A 14,990-nucleotide genomic window follows, 5' to 3' on the forward strand; every position below is an offset into this window, starting at 1 on the left:
ACCCCGGTGAATATTTGTTTAGTATGCAAATGCTGTACCTTGTATAATTAATTTCTAATGTAAACATCAATGAACAGATCAAACAATAAATAAATAAGTCAAGAGAATACCCTTTCAGTCTTACAGTACTGCATACATTATGGAAAAAAGGAAGCTGGGAACTCTGAATAATTACTGTGGTTTAGACTAGGATCATCTCCTTAATATGGAGCACGCTGCAGCACCACCAGCACTCTGAATATGCTCACCTCAAATGTCTGTTTTTCTAGCATTATCTTTAAGAATAGAATGAAAAATTTCCTAGCTATCGTAACTGAAAGTTTAAATTCTATTAAGGATTCAGAGGCAAGGATTATGAATTCTCTCCGCTTTATTATCACAGCAGCCTTAGAACAACACAAGACTACCTTTCCCATGAACACCAGGGAAAGCAGCAGTCAACAACAACAAAAAATAACCAATCATGACAGTCCATCACTATCCAATCAGGATACAGCAGTCCCAACATAGTCTGCTCTCAGTGTCCCTTACTCCTCTTTCTTTGCGCCCCGTCAGCCGGAGATACATCCTTACGCGTCCTGTTTACCCGCATCGGAGCCTGAGAGGAATAAAAGGGAATCATGAAATCACAGAGAACCAGTCTCATCGAAAAACATATGACAGTATGAGGCAGACTAACCAGATCATGAAGCACACAATTATGAAGATAAACACAGGAGCAAAGAAGGCACCAACATCAAATATGCAGAAGAATGAACAAAGCATTACTTCATAATCCCCAGACCCAGAAGAAAAAGAATGACTTACTTCCATACGGGTGGGAGATTCGCTAGCAATCCCTAGGGCGGGATAATCCTCGCCTCCGAGTCCTTAATAGAATTGAAACTTTCTGTTACGATAGCTAGGAAATTGTTCATTCTATGTCAGGACTGGAGTCGAGGATTATGCTAGTTCAAAGCTTTCTCATCACGAGGTGATCCATGTCAAGCACCAGCTTGAAATAGAACCTCTTAAAGGTAGAATCCAATGACCAGTCGGCTGCGTTGAGGATATCCTCCAAGCGCGCCCCTAGGCCAAAGGTTTTGGAGGCCATCGCCCCACTAGCCGAGTGAGCACCAAAGTCCTTGAGGCTAATGCCTGCCTCTTGCATAACCCACCTAACCCAACGGGCAATGGTAGGGGAAGAAACCGCCCTAAAGGGCTTTCTGAGAGAAATCAGCAACTGTCGCTCCTCCGTCATTTCCTCATAGGCTTTCAAGCAGCGCACCACACACAACTTTGGAGAGTCCGGAAACTCCAGATAAGAAATTACTCTGGTATGACATTTAGTGCATCTGTGCAAAGTAAAGGTGACCCCCAAGGAGGAAAACATCCTGGAAGTAATTTCCAGGGCCCAGACGTCTGACACGCTTCTGCAGGAAACCAGGCACAACAACATTGCCAACTTAGCCGATAGCTGTTTACGAGACAAGAACCTGTTTGGTTGCCAGGATAGAAACAAATTGAGGACTTGATTCACATCCCAGAGAGCCGAATAGCGCGGCTCTGGAGGCAATGACAATTGAATGCCTCGCAGCAATTTTCAGACCAAAGGATGTTCGCCAGCGGGGAATCATTCAGCGTCAAATGACCCGCTGAAATAGCCGAATGAAAGTTATTGATAGACCTGTAGGCTAAACCTTTAGACGCCAAATGGGTGAGGAAATTGAGGATGTAAACTACATCGGCCCCCACGGGATCGACACCCCTTCGTATACACCAACGTGACCATCGACCCCAAGCAGATCTGTTTCGCTTGACAGTACTGTCTGCCCAAGCGTGTGACATGAGCTCCTCAGCTTTTGCCGAAAGGCCAGGGATTTCCCAGCGTTGCCTGTAATCCTCCTCACTACCAGACGCAATGAGTTCTGCTGAACTAGAGGATGCGGAAGGCCGTCGGGACTGAGGAGGATATGGGGAAACAGGGGGAGTAGGATTGGAAAATCCCAAGAAAGTTCCAGAAAAAATGGAAACCACACTTGAGACCTGCAATGAGACGACACGAGAACAATCTCCGCTCCTTGCCTCTGGACCTGGGCTGTCACCCGGGTAATCATTGCAAAGGGAGGAAACGCATACCCCTCCTCCCGGTTCCAATCCTGTAGAAAGGCATCTGTGGCCACCACCAAGGGATCTGGCCTCCAGCTGAAGAACCGGGGAAGCTGAAAGTCAAACTGGGAGGCAAAGAGGTCCACCGAGAACAGACCCCACCACTCAACCAGCGCCTGAAAAACATCTGCGTCCATCTTCCATAAGCTGGAGTCCCTGAAGTTGCGGGACTGAAAATCTTCCACCAAATACTCTCTCCCTGGGAGATACTCTGCTGTCACCGACACATGATGATCCAGGCAGTATTGCCAAAAGCTGGCCGCGAGATCGGAGAGGGCCTTGGACCTCGTTCTGCCCAGTTGGTTGATGTAACGCACCGCGGAAACATTGTCCATCTTCAGCAGGGCTGAGGACTAAATGGAGTCTCTCGTCCAACAACGCACTGCAAAAGAACCCGCCATGAGTTCCAGACAATTGATATGTAACCTGCGCTCGTCTGGAGACCACAACCCTCCTGTGGAGAAATCGCCGCACCTGGCTCCCCAACCCAGGGTACTGGCATCCGATTTAAGACTAAATCGGGAGCAGAACCGAAAATGGCTCGACCGTTCCAGGCTTCCATATGTTGAATGCATGCAAACAACAATGACCTGGTCCACTTAGGCAGTGTTTTATATTTTCTCAACAAGTGTACTCGCATTGCAATCCTTTACAAATATCTCCCGTTCCTAAAGGACCATTGGGGTAGAGAGTACACCGTTAACACGCCAATTTTAAAAGGCCTCCATCCCATCTCAGACAGTCGTGATCAATGGACAACAAACAACAATGTAAAAAATTGTGAAACAGCAAGATGGCCCCTCACGGGCGAACCACCAACGTGGAACCTGGTCGGTACTCACCAGTGTAGCCCTATTCTCATCATCGGCAGTCATCAAGCTTTAAAGAAATCTGTCCAAACAAAGTAGATATGTAAGTGCAATAAAGTGCAGTGGAAAAACAGTGCAAAACGAACAACAAACAGAAAGTGTAATGCGAAAAGATAGGGACCTGCACGTATTTATGACTTTTATTCTTTTTCTTTGTGCAGCCTATCTGTTTAAAAAACAGGGAGTGGCTTTTAATTATATACCCACAAACCACAAGCCAACATGTTTCATTGCCTTGTATACTTAAGGCAATTTTTCAGGGCATTAATATTCTTGCCACTGCATCAATGCTGGACATACCATTCATCAAGACTGTCAAAAAAACACAAACATATAGCGTCTTTACACAGTGCTTATAAAAAGTAAATTCAAAAAGACACACCAACTGTACAGAAAAATGCACAAGCGTTCTCATATTTACCCCTACGATGCCAAGGTGTCTCCTACCCGCCGTAAGGATAGAGTTAAAACACAGGCACAACCCCTCCTGTGAGTCGTCCCAAGTCTCCTGTCGATTTCTAAATGCAAAAGACATGCAAACATATTGTTTCCTTAAGGTACATACCTTCCAGGCATGAAAGTGTACCGGCACTAATACGTGCCGCAATCCCGCAACTGATCGAAATCCACCGGGATTGCTCTAGAAGCCCCCCCTCTCCTTACCGATCTAGAGAGACCCACGCATTTTGTCTCCGCCTGTTAATCAGCGGTATACGAGCACTGTTCTTAAACTCTGCCTCCGTGCGAAATCCCGTATCGGACGCGCCCGCTCTCGCGAGAGGACGCGTCCGCCATCTTAGATCTGGATCTGGATCATTGCTGGCAATAGTAACCTCGAGATCCTGCGTCGGATGCGCCCGCTCTCGCGAGAGGACGGGTCCGCGATCTTATCTCGGGATCTGGATCAATGCCGGCAATAGTAACCTCAACTATGTACCTCTCTGGAACGCAAAAGTCCTTAACCCTGGGTGTAGCGATAATAATCTAATTTACCAAGATGTCTTAGTTTATTTACGCATTACCAAAACGCAGAAATGACATTTTATGCATAGCTCATATTATGTGTTAAACAAGGGAAAGCCTGTCCCCTCTTGCTCCAACTAATATCTTAATACATATTTTCCGCATTTTGAAAGTCCAAGAGGCCAAAATAAACAGTGATGTAAAAGTGTGTTATGGCGGCCATCTTAGACTGGGGACATGAGTCACCCACCCCAGGACCAGTATGTTACCTATGAGAGGGAAGTTCTTTAAACATGTAACAGCCGTTTTTTTAGAAAACAAAATTTAATTTACCCAAAAGACCAAATGGCTAGCCAGCTGACATTAACAGTTTAAAACAGAAGGCCAAATGATTAACCAATCGTCATACTTAATTTAATGCAGCTGTTTTCATTGGCATCAACAATCAGCTATTATGATTCCTCGCCACAATGGTCCCCAAAACAAAAGTGCCAGAAACAAAAAATGGATACTGCGAGGACTAACAAGGAACTAAATATTGCATGACCCACATTCAACAATACCAATAATGGAATGCCAATGTAAGATGTTACTTTTCATAGATAAGGCAGATTTTTAACATAGAATTCATACTGCTGATTATGGATACATGTGATTCTCAATGTACTTTGTTCCATTCCAATAGTTCGTTTAATCCAAATTGCTTGCTTTTCTCTTGGAAAATCCATCTTGCCTCTTTCGATATCAATAATCTTTCAACACTGTGGGGGTCACTTAATCGCTTTCTCAAGGACTGTCCAAGTGAAACCATGTTTGTTGGTGTGACAGCGCTGGACTAATTTTGTGGTCAGTTTGCCCATTCTTATCGTGCTTAGGTGTTCCTGAATCCTTGTTTTTCTTTTTCTTGTGGTGAGGCCTATATATTGCAGCCAACACTCACATTGCAACCTGTACACCGCATTCGTGGTATTACAGTTGCTAAACTGTCCCAAGAACCACTCTTTTCCTGATCGTAATGTCACACTTGTTGTTTTCTTGGTTAAAGAGCATACAGAACATGTCCCACATGGAAAGTGTCCTTTAGGGATTGAACTCCCTCTCGTGTCTCTTGTAGGCGGAGCCCGAGTATGAACCAACTTATCCTTAAGGTTGCTTGATCTTTTAAAAGCAAACCTCGGAGGGGGCATTTTGAATTCTTTATTAGAAAGCAGCGACCAATGTTTGCAGATCGACTGCCTAATCGTGGTTGCCAAAGGGTCATAGGTCATCACGACCGGGATACAGTCATCTTTCTTCTTCGGGTTTACTTCCAAAAGGACACTTCTGGGGGTATTCGGAGCCCTCTTTTTTGCCTGTCTGATGATTTTCGCAGGGTATTTCCTTTCTTGCAGTTTACTGCTCAGACCTTGAGCCTGTTCCATATAGACAGCTGTGGACGAACAGTTCCTACGGTAACGGAGAAGCTGACCCACCGGCAGGTTGTCCCTGAGTGCCCTCGGATGGTAAGTCATATAGGAGCAAGGAGTTCCTGTCGGTAGGTTTCTGATGGACACTAGTCTGTAACTGTGAGAAGTTGGCCTGATATGTAGTGCTCACTATTCTAGTGATCACTGTGTATCATTCCAAACGACCCTTATTGATGATTGGTTGTAAGTCAACCGTTAGACCAGCTATCCTAGTAGCATGGACAAGAGCAGTCTTTAGGCTAAACTCTAGAGGGCGTGTTAAGCCAGCTGTTATACCATCACATATACCCCTTGAACACCAAGTGAAAGGACACCACACAAGTTGATATGAAAATAAAGTATATTTATTTAGAACACAACAGCCCTGGACTCTTTATGAGGACAGGGCGCTAAGCACAATACAAAGCTCTTAAGAAAATACGCAAAGTCGCACAATTTACACAAATGCCCGAGGGGCACGAAAAACCATATACTCTAAAAGTGGAATGCGAAATTACTAGCAGGTAAGTACTACTCTAATAGGCTTTGGGATCGCTAGGACTTGACTACTGAACCTTCAGATTACTAGCAGGAGGCCTAGGGAGATCGGGTGCAGAGTGTGTACTCTCACACGGGATGCGGGACAAAGTCTATGGATGCTAGATTTCGTAAAGTTAGTGATATCGGACGAATCCGACTAGGTAGAGTTGAAACGAAAAAGGATCTGGACCCTTGGATAGTGAGGCTATGCTGGGGCACCGAAATGCCGAAGTTACCTAGCCCAGGGGCTGCGGCTGCATAGGTCTGGAAAGACGTCGGGAATCCTCGTTGCAGTCTATGGAGCCTGAAAGAAGAAGTTGCTGGCAGGCGACCAGTGAAGAGATTCGGAGGGATCCAAGCCTGGATCGAAGATGGAAGACACCTGTAAGCAGAGGGGACCAAGTTCTGAATCACTAGCCAGTGATTAGATGGGCACCAGTACGGCACCGGATGGAGTCACCTCGACCAGGTGAGTGGGCGACGCTGGGCTCTGCAGTCTCACGGACCAGGAGGCGTTGTCGGCGACCAGGATGGAGGTGTGAGCTGTCCCACGATGGTTGATGCTGTCGACGTCGCTGGACCCAGGATTGGGGCAACAAGTCTTGGCAAATGCAAGCCCACGCGGTGGACTCAAAATGGCGTCTGGAGTGGACCAGGAGGGTCCGGGGTGCTCCTCTTTTGGAGGGGAGCTAGGGCCAGTCTGGAGCAACCAGACCAGCAGTGTTGATGTCGTCGTTCGTCGTCGGGAAGGCCACAAGCCAGCAGGCTAGTAGCCAGACAATGCGGTGAGCAGCAAAGAGCAGAAGGGCCCCACGCAGATCTCGTGGATGCTGGGAGGCTGAACTTCGGTGCTGGAGCTGCTCAGGGTTGGGGCTTCTCGGACCCCAAAGCACTCACTCGAGGATCCCTCGGCGGTCGTGCTGGGCAAGCGTCGTGCAGTCCTGAAGATGGCGGTACCTCGAGGTCTCGTCACACCCACGAATCTCAGCTGGGCTGATGATGCAGGTTGAGGTCCGAGGTGCCAGGGAAGCCGGTTCTCGTTGAGCTGGGCAGTCTTGATCCGGAGGAGAGACTTACAGCAGACCGCGATGCTTGGATGGTGCCTGCGGATGCAGGGTGACTACTCCTTAGTCACAAGGGAGAAATCTTAGGAAGAAGTCTTGAGTTCCTTTCGTTGAAAGTAGTTTCAGGATTCAAAGATGATCTAATTTGAAAGGGGGCCCGCTCCTATCTTTTATACTAGGAAAAGGGGCTGGCACGCGACTAGGTCCTGCCCATGGGTGGGACCAGGAAGGGGGGTGGTTACACCCCTCTCCCATGCCGGACTTTCCCCAGTTCAGGGGCTGGTGTGCCCCTGGAACTGGTTCTAGCCGGCAGATGCATAGTGAGCACCGGGGTGCCACTTGCAGTCACCTTCCTCTAAAGCCCTGCCTACCCAGGATACACAAAACCCTGTCTGGGATGGTGCTAGCACCGCCCCTGACAGGAAACCCTTTGTCCAAGCCTCCCTCGCTGGAAGGACTCCCAGCAGCAGGAGGTCAGACTTGTGTCTGTGGTGGCAGCATCCATTTTGTGATGCTGAGGCTTGAGTTAACTTTAACCGGGGTTCACAGTTACATACATGTCGTGTCCCTCTAGAAGGGTGGAATGCTAACCCTATCGCCAGAATTGGCGAGGGGTTAGTATTCCAATTCGTATGACACCTTACTCGACATGTTTTGATAAAGCGATACCAGAGTTGGCATTTAACCGCAAGGATTATAATGCACTTAAGAGTATATGGTATGCGTTATCATGGAACAGCTGTTAGGACTTGGTTCCGCAAGCTGCAAACGGGCTCAGCTCATGCCAGAGCACCATCTCACACGATTCCAAGCACTCTGCCTTCAGGATTGTCAAGGCCTGCCATAGGAGTGACTGATAGGAATACGGGTGTCCATTTTAGGGTTAGATATAGGTATACTATATCTAAAGCAAAGGGTGTTTACACCACCTTGCCCCAGTTGTGTCAGATTTAGATGGCCAGCCAGGGGTGGCATAATACATGCTGCAGCCCCTGGTAGGCCCTGGGTACACCTATGCCCTGAGTTACAGGGTCTGATAAGGTGGCCCAGTACCAATTGGTTAATGCACCTAAGGTACATGTGTCAATTTAGTGAGAGAACAGCAAGGCTGTGGGTCTGATTAGCAGGCCCACAGCCAGAGAAGTCGTAAGCCAGTGAAGCAAAAAGCAAAAATCTGGGGTGATCATAGGATTGCAGACCCTACTCTCCTACAGTAACCTTCCTGCACTGGCTTCTATATCTAAATGTAGGTATACAGCCAAATCATGACTATAAGACCAGGTAAAGCGGAGACTTGTGTCCTGACAATTTAACCAGTTAAGGAACTCCAGGAGGGTAGATTCCTCTCAGGACCAGATGCAGAGCACGTCGTCAATATATCTCCTCCAAAGGCGTAGATGCCTTTTGAAGGGATTGGTGGAGGGATATACGACGTGCTCTTCGAACTGGCCCACGTAGATACAAGCCAAACTTGGTGCCATGGTAGCACCCATGGATGTCCCAGTGGTTTGTAAAAACAGCTTGTCTTTGTAACTGAAAAAGTTTCTGGTCAGGGCAAGTTCTACACATTGCAGAACAAATGTTTGGGGTGCATCGTAGAACCATTCTTGTCTGCCAAGAGCTCGCGCTGCTGCCAACAGGGTCGCAGAATAGAGGGACTCGATGTCAATGGTTACAAGGAACTCTTTCTTCTGATCGAATTCCATCTCCCCCACTATGTTCAAGATGTCCATTGTATCTTTTACAAAAGATTTCTGAGTGATTACTGACTCTCGTAGAAAGTAGTCGGCAAACTGAGACAGTGGTTCTAAAACAGACTGAATCCCCGACACGATGGGACGTCCCGGGGGTGGGCGGGTGAGTTTATGTATTTTGGGGAGGATATAGAATGCCGGAGTCCTGGGGTTGTCGTTCACCAGGAACTCCGCCTCCCTCGTTGTTATCCATTTCTTTTCTTTCGCCCCACTAACCATTTCTCGTATAATTTTCAAAAATTCTTGTTTAGGGTCCTTATTCAAAGGTTGGTAATTAGTGCAGACCCCAAGGACCCGATTCACTTCGACTTCGTAATCACTGGTATTAAGAACAACCATTGCCCCTCCTTTGTCAGCACTTTCTATAGTCAGTTAAGGGTTATCTTGCAAACTTTTTACTGCATCCCAAACGTTCTTTGACATGTTCTTATACTTAGAATTTGTGTTACTCAATTCTAAGTCCTCAATGTCCTGCAGTACTCTGGATTCAAACACAGCAACTTCAGGGCCCATCGACTTACTTGGAGGGCAGAATTGCGAGGGTCTTCTTAGGTTGGTGTTAAACATGCCACTATCTTCCTGTGTTTTATTAGCAAAGAACTTCTTGAGTTTTATTTTTCGAACGGTCTCATGAAACTCAACCCTACACTTAAATGAATCGTGGGTAGGTGTCGGGACAAAGCCAAGCCCCTTGTTCAAGACCCTCTCTTCACTACTGGTTAAAATGTGGTCAGATAAATTGACAAAAATATTGGTTACAATTACTGTCTCCCTCTGCTGCGGGTCACCCGTGGGGAGTATGTTTGCCATTGGGGGGGTTGATTGCCTCGCCCTCTTTCTCTTCCTGTAGCGAAGTTAGGTAGTAGTGTTCACAATGGAAACGTCTGCACTATTCAATCAAACACGATATTACTCTAAAAAAGTTTCAGGCGTGATATATTAGGAGAATTCTTATAAATTTGGGTGCTAAAGAACCTCAAAGCACCTACTACCTCAAGGTGCTATAGGTATACAGGATTGTGAAACCAAACTAGAAACATTGGGAATGAGATTCTGATTACAGCACACCTTACAATCAAAGTATTTTAGTCTTCTCGTTGCTGTGGGCGGCGGAGCATCTGACTAAGCTCGTTCGTTGTTTTCAGAAAGCGACTTATCATGGTTGCCACTTAAGACAGGTTTTAATTTATGGACAGTAACTCTTAATAAGACGGACTCCGATACACTGGTCACATAACTTAAAGAGTTGGTTATTAATTTATCTCTTTAAGACCTTCTCACACTTACGTAGTGCGGCGGTTCCTTCACAATTAATATTTCGTTTGACCAGTGAGGCCGTAATATACAAATATACTTCTTGTGCTTTAATGCTCATTCAATTTACTTAGGATCTTAAACACTGGATGTGCCCAATCTTATTCCAACGTGATCAAATTACCTATGGTCTGCCGTCATCATTTGTCGTTTCATTTTAGCAGATCAACAGAGAACAACCTACCTAATTACTGCCTTGATGAAGTATCTGTGCCAGACGAAACACGTGTTGGCGATTTATGTTCTGGGAGATCTTTTTAAGAAATTATGAACATTAATAAAGAACGATCTGATGAAATTTGAAGAGGACTCTCTCTAAGATTAATATGGATTGGTTGGATCTATGCTCCTTTATTGTCCGTGCTATTATTTATCTTTGTTGTGTACAGTAGTTAGACCTTTCTACTGGTGGCATATTACTTTAGCCAAGACTAAAATACTTTGATTGTAAGGTGTGCTGTAATCAGAATCTCATTCCCAATGTCTCTTCCCCTTCCTGTTTGGCCGTTCCCCCTCTTGTTCGACTGGCCCGGACATAAAAAAGTTTGTAGAAGCACTCCAAGATCTTCGTTACTATGCTCCTGTGGATTAAACCTTACTCTATTGGATTGGGGACCTTCCTGTTCTTCTTCACTCGATGTGTTATCGAAGGTCCAATTATTGGGGGTACGCCTTTGTTGTTGTCTTCCTCCTCTCCCCCTGCGTTGACCACCCATATTCAGTTGTTCTGTTCCAGGTTGGTAATAAGTGTCGCTAATGTAAGGGAAAGCCCACTCGTGTGTATATCTTTCTAGGTTGCGTTGGAGACCTTTAATTTTTTGATTCACCATGTAGTTTGTGTTTTCACTGAGGTCGTCTTGGAGTTTACTCAGATGTTCTTTGGTATTGGTGAAAGTAGTGTCACGCTTAATACTTTCCTCTAACTCTAAAATTTCTTTTAGCTGTTCCGAACTTAGTGTTTGTGCAGTGCTTATAATTAAAATAAGCCAGTCTCTTGTGCACTTATTTGCTATATAGCTCCAGTCAAGCCTAAATTTGTTGTCATCAAGAAAAATTCTTGGTTTGATCCTTACAAGCAAACTTGCGGGCGATGCTCCTGCTCTGTAGTATCAGGAAAAAGCGAAGGGTCCGCTAGGATAGCGGCTATTTGTTCATCAGTAAAGGCTAAACAATTTTTGTCCATTCTACAGATAGCCACTTATAAATATTCTGTACAGTATGGTGTCAGAAAAGTCTATAAAGGCAGGTGTAAAGGATAATTTAAAAAGAAGGATATTCCATATTTCATATGTTGAAACTATCAGTGGATCTCTTCCCGGGCCTCCTCCGACAGGTTCACCTTGTGTGAATAGGAACGACCTCTCCGGAGGTGCCACGCCTTGAGACTTTGCAAAGCCCGATAGTGAAGGGGCCCGGGAAGATCGCCTGAATAGAGGCTGAGAGCAAGCCCACTATCCTTGCTAGGTCTCTGAGAGACACCCGACGCTTGGTGAGAGTTCGCCAAAGCTCGTGACGTATCTTCGCTATCTTCTGAGAGGGGAGGCTTAGAGTGGAGGACCTTGAGTCGCTCACGAAGCCTAGAAACGTGATACATTGAGATGGGGAGAGCATGGATTTCGACTTGATGAGGAAACCAAGACCCTGAAGCACGTTTACCACCATCTGCAGATGAAGAAGAAGCTGCTGAGGACAAGCATCCATCAGGAGGAGATCGTCGAGATAGACAATCATCCGCACCCCCGAGCTTGCAACCATTCCACTACCGGTTTGATTATTTTGGTAAAACACCAGTGGGCAGATGAGAGGCCGAACGGAAGGTAGACAAACTCGTACGGCTGGCCAAGCCAGAGGAACTGGAGGAAACGTCTGTGCTGGGGGCACACTGGAACCACCAGATAGGCGTCCTTCAGGTCTAGACGAACCATCCAATCCGACGGACGTAACACGTCCCGTAGGAGGTGAATACCCTCCATTTTTGAAGTGGCAGTAGACCAGCCACTCGTTGAACTCGCTCGAATTGATGACGGGGCTTTTTCCCCTGTCCGGTTTTTCTACCAAGAACAGATTGCACAGGAAGCCGCAAGGACGAACGGAGGTAGGGACAACCACCTCTTTCCGCAAAAGAGAAGAGGCCTCTTTGCTTACCAAGACTGAATCCTGATGAGAAAACGTGATGGGATGGGGCCTGGCCCGTTGGAGGGGTACACCCAGGAACTTTATACAAAAACCCCGAACCATCTGCAGAACCCACTGGTCCCCCGTGCCAGAAGTTCATGCCTGAAAAAAATTCCCAAGCTGCCCTCCGATTTTTAAGCGAGAAGAAGGGGCTACACTCACCAGAGAAAGAGGCCGATGCCCCTCGGGATCCACGTCCTTTGCCACGTCAGCCCCTGGTGGAGTAGAAGTTACCAAACTGGTTTTGGTCCTGATAGTGACCTCTTGAACAGCCTTGACCTCTGGTTTGCTGGTTAGAACCTCGGCCGGTCAAGCGGCCCCTACCTCGACCGGCGCCTCTGAAAACCAGAGGAAATACTTTTTTGATAGTGGACTGCGCCCTATCCAGGGACGTAAAAATATTGACAAACTTGCCCAGTTCTTTAACGAACGGGTCTCCAAAAAGACCACCTTGGGCAATCGGGCCTGCCTCTGACTCAGCAAGATCCCCCAATTTGGGGTCCACTTGATCAACAAGGAGCGATGACGCTCCATAGACAACGCACAATTTGTGTTACCTAAAAACACTATGGGCCTTTGATCCCAGCCAATCAATCCCCTTCTTAGGATCTCGGATGAACTTCTGTAGAAAAGTCGCCATGCGCGTGTCAATCTCTGGGGTAAGGGCGACTTTGCCTTCCAAAGAACGACGAGGGCACTCCGCCCGTAAACAATTGCGTGCCTCCTTCTCCAATGGTTTGCGGATGCGCAAGGCCACATATTCCGCCACCTTATCAGCGGGAGCCCAGTCCGATGAGCGTGGATGAACAATCTCGTCGGGGTCAAACATATCAGAGGCAGGGACTGGAGGAGCAGGAACGGGCTGGGAGGGACCTGGCTCTGCGCCGTCAGGGCCTGCAAGGTCGCTGGAAGGAGGAAAAAGGTCCGCAGGAGGTACTGGAGGATGGCTTGCCAGAAAAGCCCTTTTGAGGCAGTCATATGCGCAAGAATCCATGCCCCCGTCGCAAGTCCGCTTGGCCAGGGGGAGGGGAAGGATCTGGGACCGGCACTTGAGAAGCCGAGGCCGCCTGAAGCGGGGCGGGAACAGTTGGTAGTGTGGCAAGACGTGCAAGGGCTTGATCAATTTTTTGCGTGAGCCGTTCTTCAAGGGGGGACATGGCCCCCCCCCCACCCTATAAATTGACTGGTCAACGGCATCGTAAAAGTCGTCATCCCACTGGAGGTCGGACAGGGCGTTGTCACCTCCTTGGTACTCCTCATCATCATAACTATACTCCTTTATGAAAAAGCGTTATGATAATCCACAAAAAACACGAGGAGTAGATGCCCAAATAAAAGCCTGGGTGTCGGGCTGCAGCAGTTTTAAATAGGCTGGGTGCCAACCCAAAGAACAATGCGAGACTCGCAATTTAGCGGGGGAAACCCCTGGGGCACTCTGAGTCTGGAGCAAAAAACAAACGGCCTGGGCCAAGTGCCCACAAGCACAAAAACATGCTATAATCGGCTCTCACGAGCGTGTCAGTACAAATACAGACTCCGTGGAGGTGCCCTACGGAGCGTGGATGCAAATCGTTAGAAGTCGTGCTAAGAAACGATTGCGCTGGTAATACAACCAAAGAGGCGTACTGCCGCAGGCCACAGCTCGCAGTACAGGTGCTGCACCAATCCTAAAGGGTTTGAATGCGCTCGCCCAAACTAAATGTGACTCTTAGAGTATATCCATGTGTATCCCCTCCCTATGTATATAGAGATAACTCTAATCACTAGTATATGCAGTAGACTGCTGTGCTCTCTTCCATTTCTATGTGACTCCTAGAGTATATCCATGTCTATCCCTTCCCTATTTATATAGAGTAATCACTAGTATATGCAGTAGACCTTTATACCATCTTAGAGTATATCAACGTGTATCGCCTCCTTGTGTGACTTTACATCTTGTACATTTGCAATTTTTTTCCATGTGTATCCTTTTTTTAACGCATGTAATCCTAAGTCCTTATGTTTCTCAACTGGTGCTTATGTAAAGCGCTCTGACACCTTCGGGTAAAGTTTGCGCTATAGAAAATCGCATAAATAAATAAATAAAATAAAAAATAAATAAATAAATAAATAAGAGCCTTCCACACCGCCTGCCTGCGGGAGGCCGCGAGCGCACCAGACGGCCGCGTAGGGGCGGGAACGCTCCAGCGGCTCTTGACAGGGAATGCCGCACTCGTACCTCAGATGAAACAATTGCAACGCTAGACATAAAACAAACCCGCTCAAGCGGAAAGATCAAGCGAAAGCTTTAGATAAGGGAAAACACTCATGTACCACAAAACCCTGCCGAAGCGGGAACCCGCGCTGTGGACATCACCACCCCGTGGTACAGGCATTTAACACTATCAAGCTTGAACAAGAAGCTGCAATAAGCATAACAACGCGCCACAGCGCACACAATTGAACACTGTAAAAATCAAAGCAACAACAGTCAATGAAAACAGTAACAAGGGAAAGCACTTATGTCGGCTGCGCAGCATTGAACAAAAGAGGAGGAAGGGACACTGAGAGCAGACTATGTTGGGACTGCTGTATCCTTATTGGATAAAGATGGACTGTCATGATTGGTTATTTTTTGTTGTTGACTAATGCTTTCCTTGGTGTTCTTGGGAAAGGTAGTCTTGTGTTGTTCTAAGGCTGCTGTGATAATAAAGCGAAGAGAGAAGGCATAATCCTCGC

General features: G+C 46.9%; 1 protein-coding gene and 1 long non-coding RNA gene across 2 annotated transcripts in view; one reads left to right on the top strand and one right to left on the bottom strand.

The window, feature by feature from the left end:
- Positions 1-14,990, top strand: part of NLRC3 (NLR family CARD domain containing 3) — a 1,491,832-nt gene that overhangs the window by 976,331 nt on the left and 500,511 nt on the right. The gene's annotated exons all lie outside the window — the stretch shown is intronic.
- On the bottom strand, positions 353-4,304 carry LOC147688514 (uncharacterized). Its single transcript, XR_015300699.1, has 4 exons — positions 3,681-4,304; positions 3,439-3,535; positions 2,991-3,039; positions 353-598 (listed from the first exon to the last, which is right to left on the bottom strand). It is a non-coding gene; the product is annotated as an uncharacterized LOC147688514 (long non-coding RNA).

The sequence above is a fragment of the Lissotriton vulgaris genome, chromosome 10, assembly GCF_964263255.1.
Source record: "Lissotriton vulgaris chromosome 10, aLisVul1.2, whole genome shotgun sequence".
In the NCBI taxonomy this organism is placed as follows: domain Eukaryota; kingdom Metazoa; phylum Chordata; class Amphibia; order Caudata; family Salamandridae; genus Lissotriton; species Lissotriton vulgaris.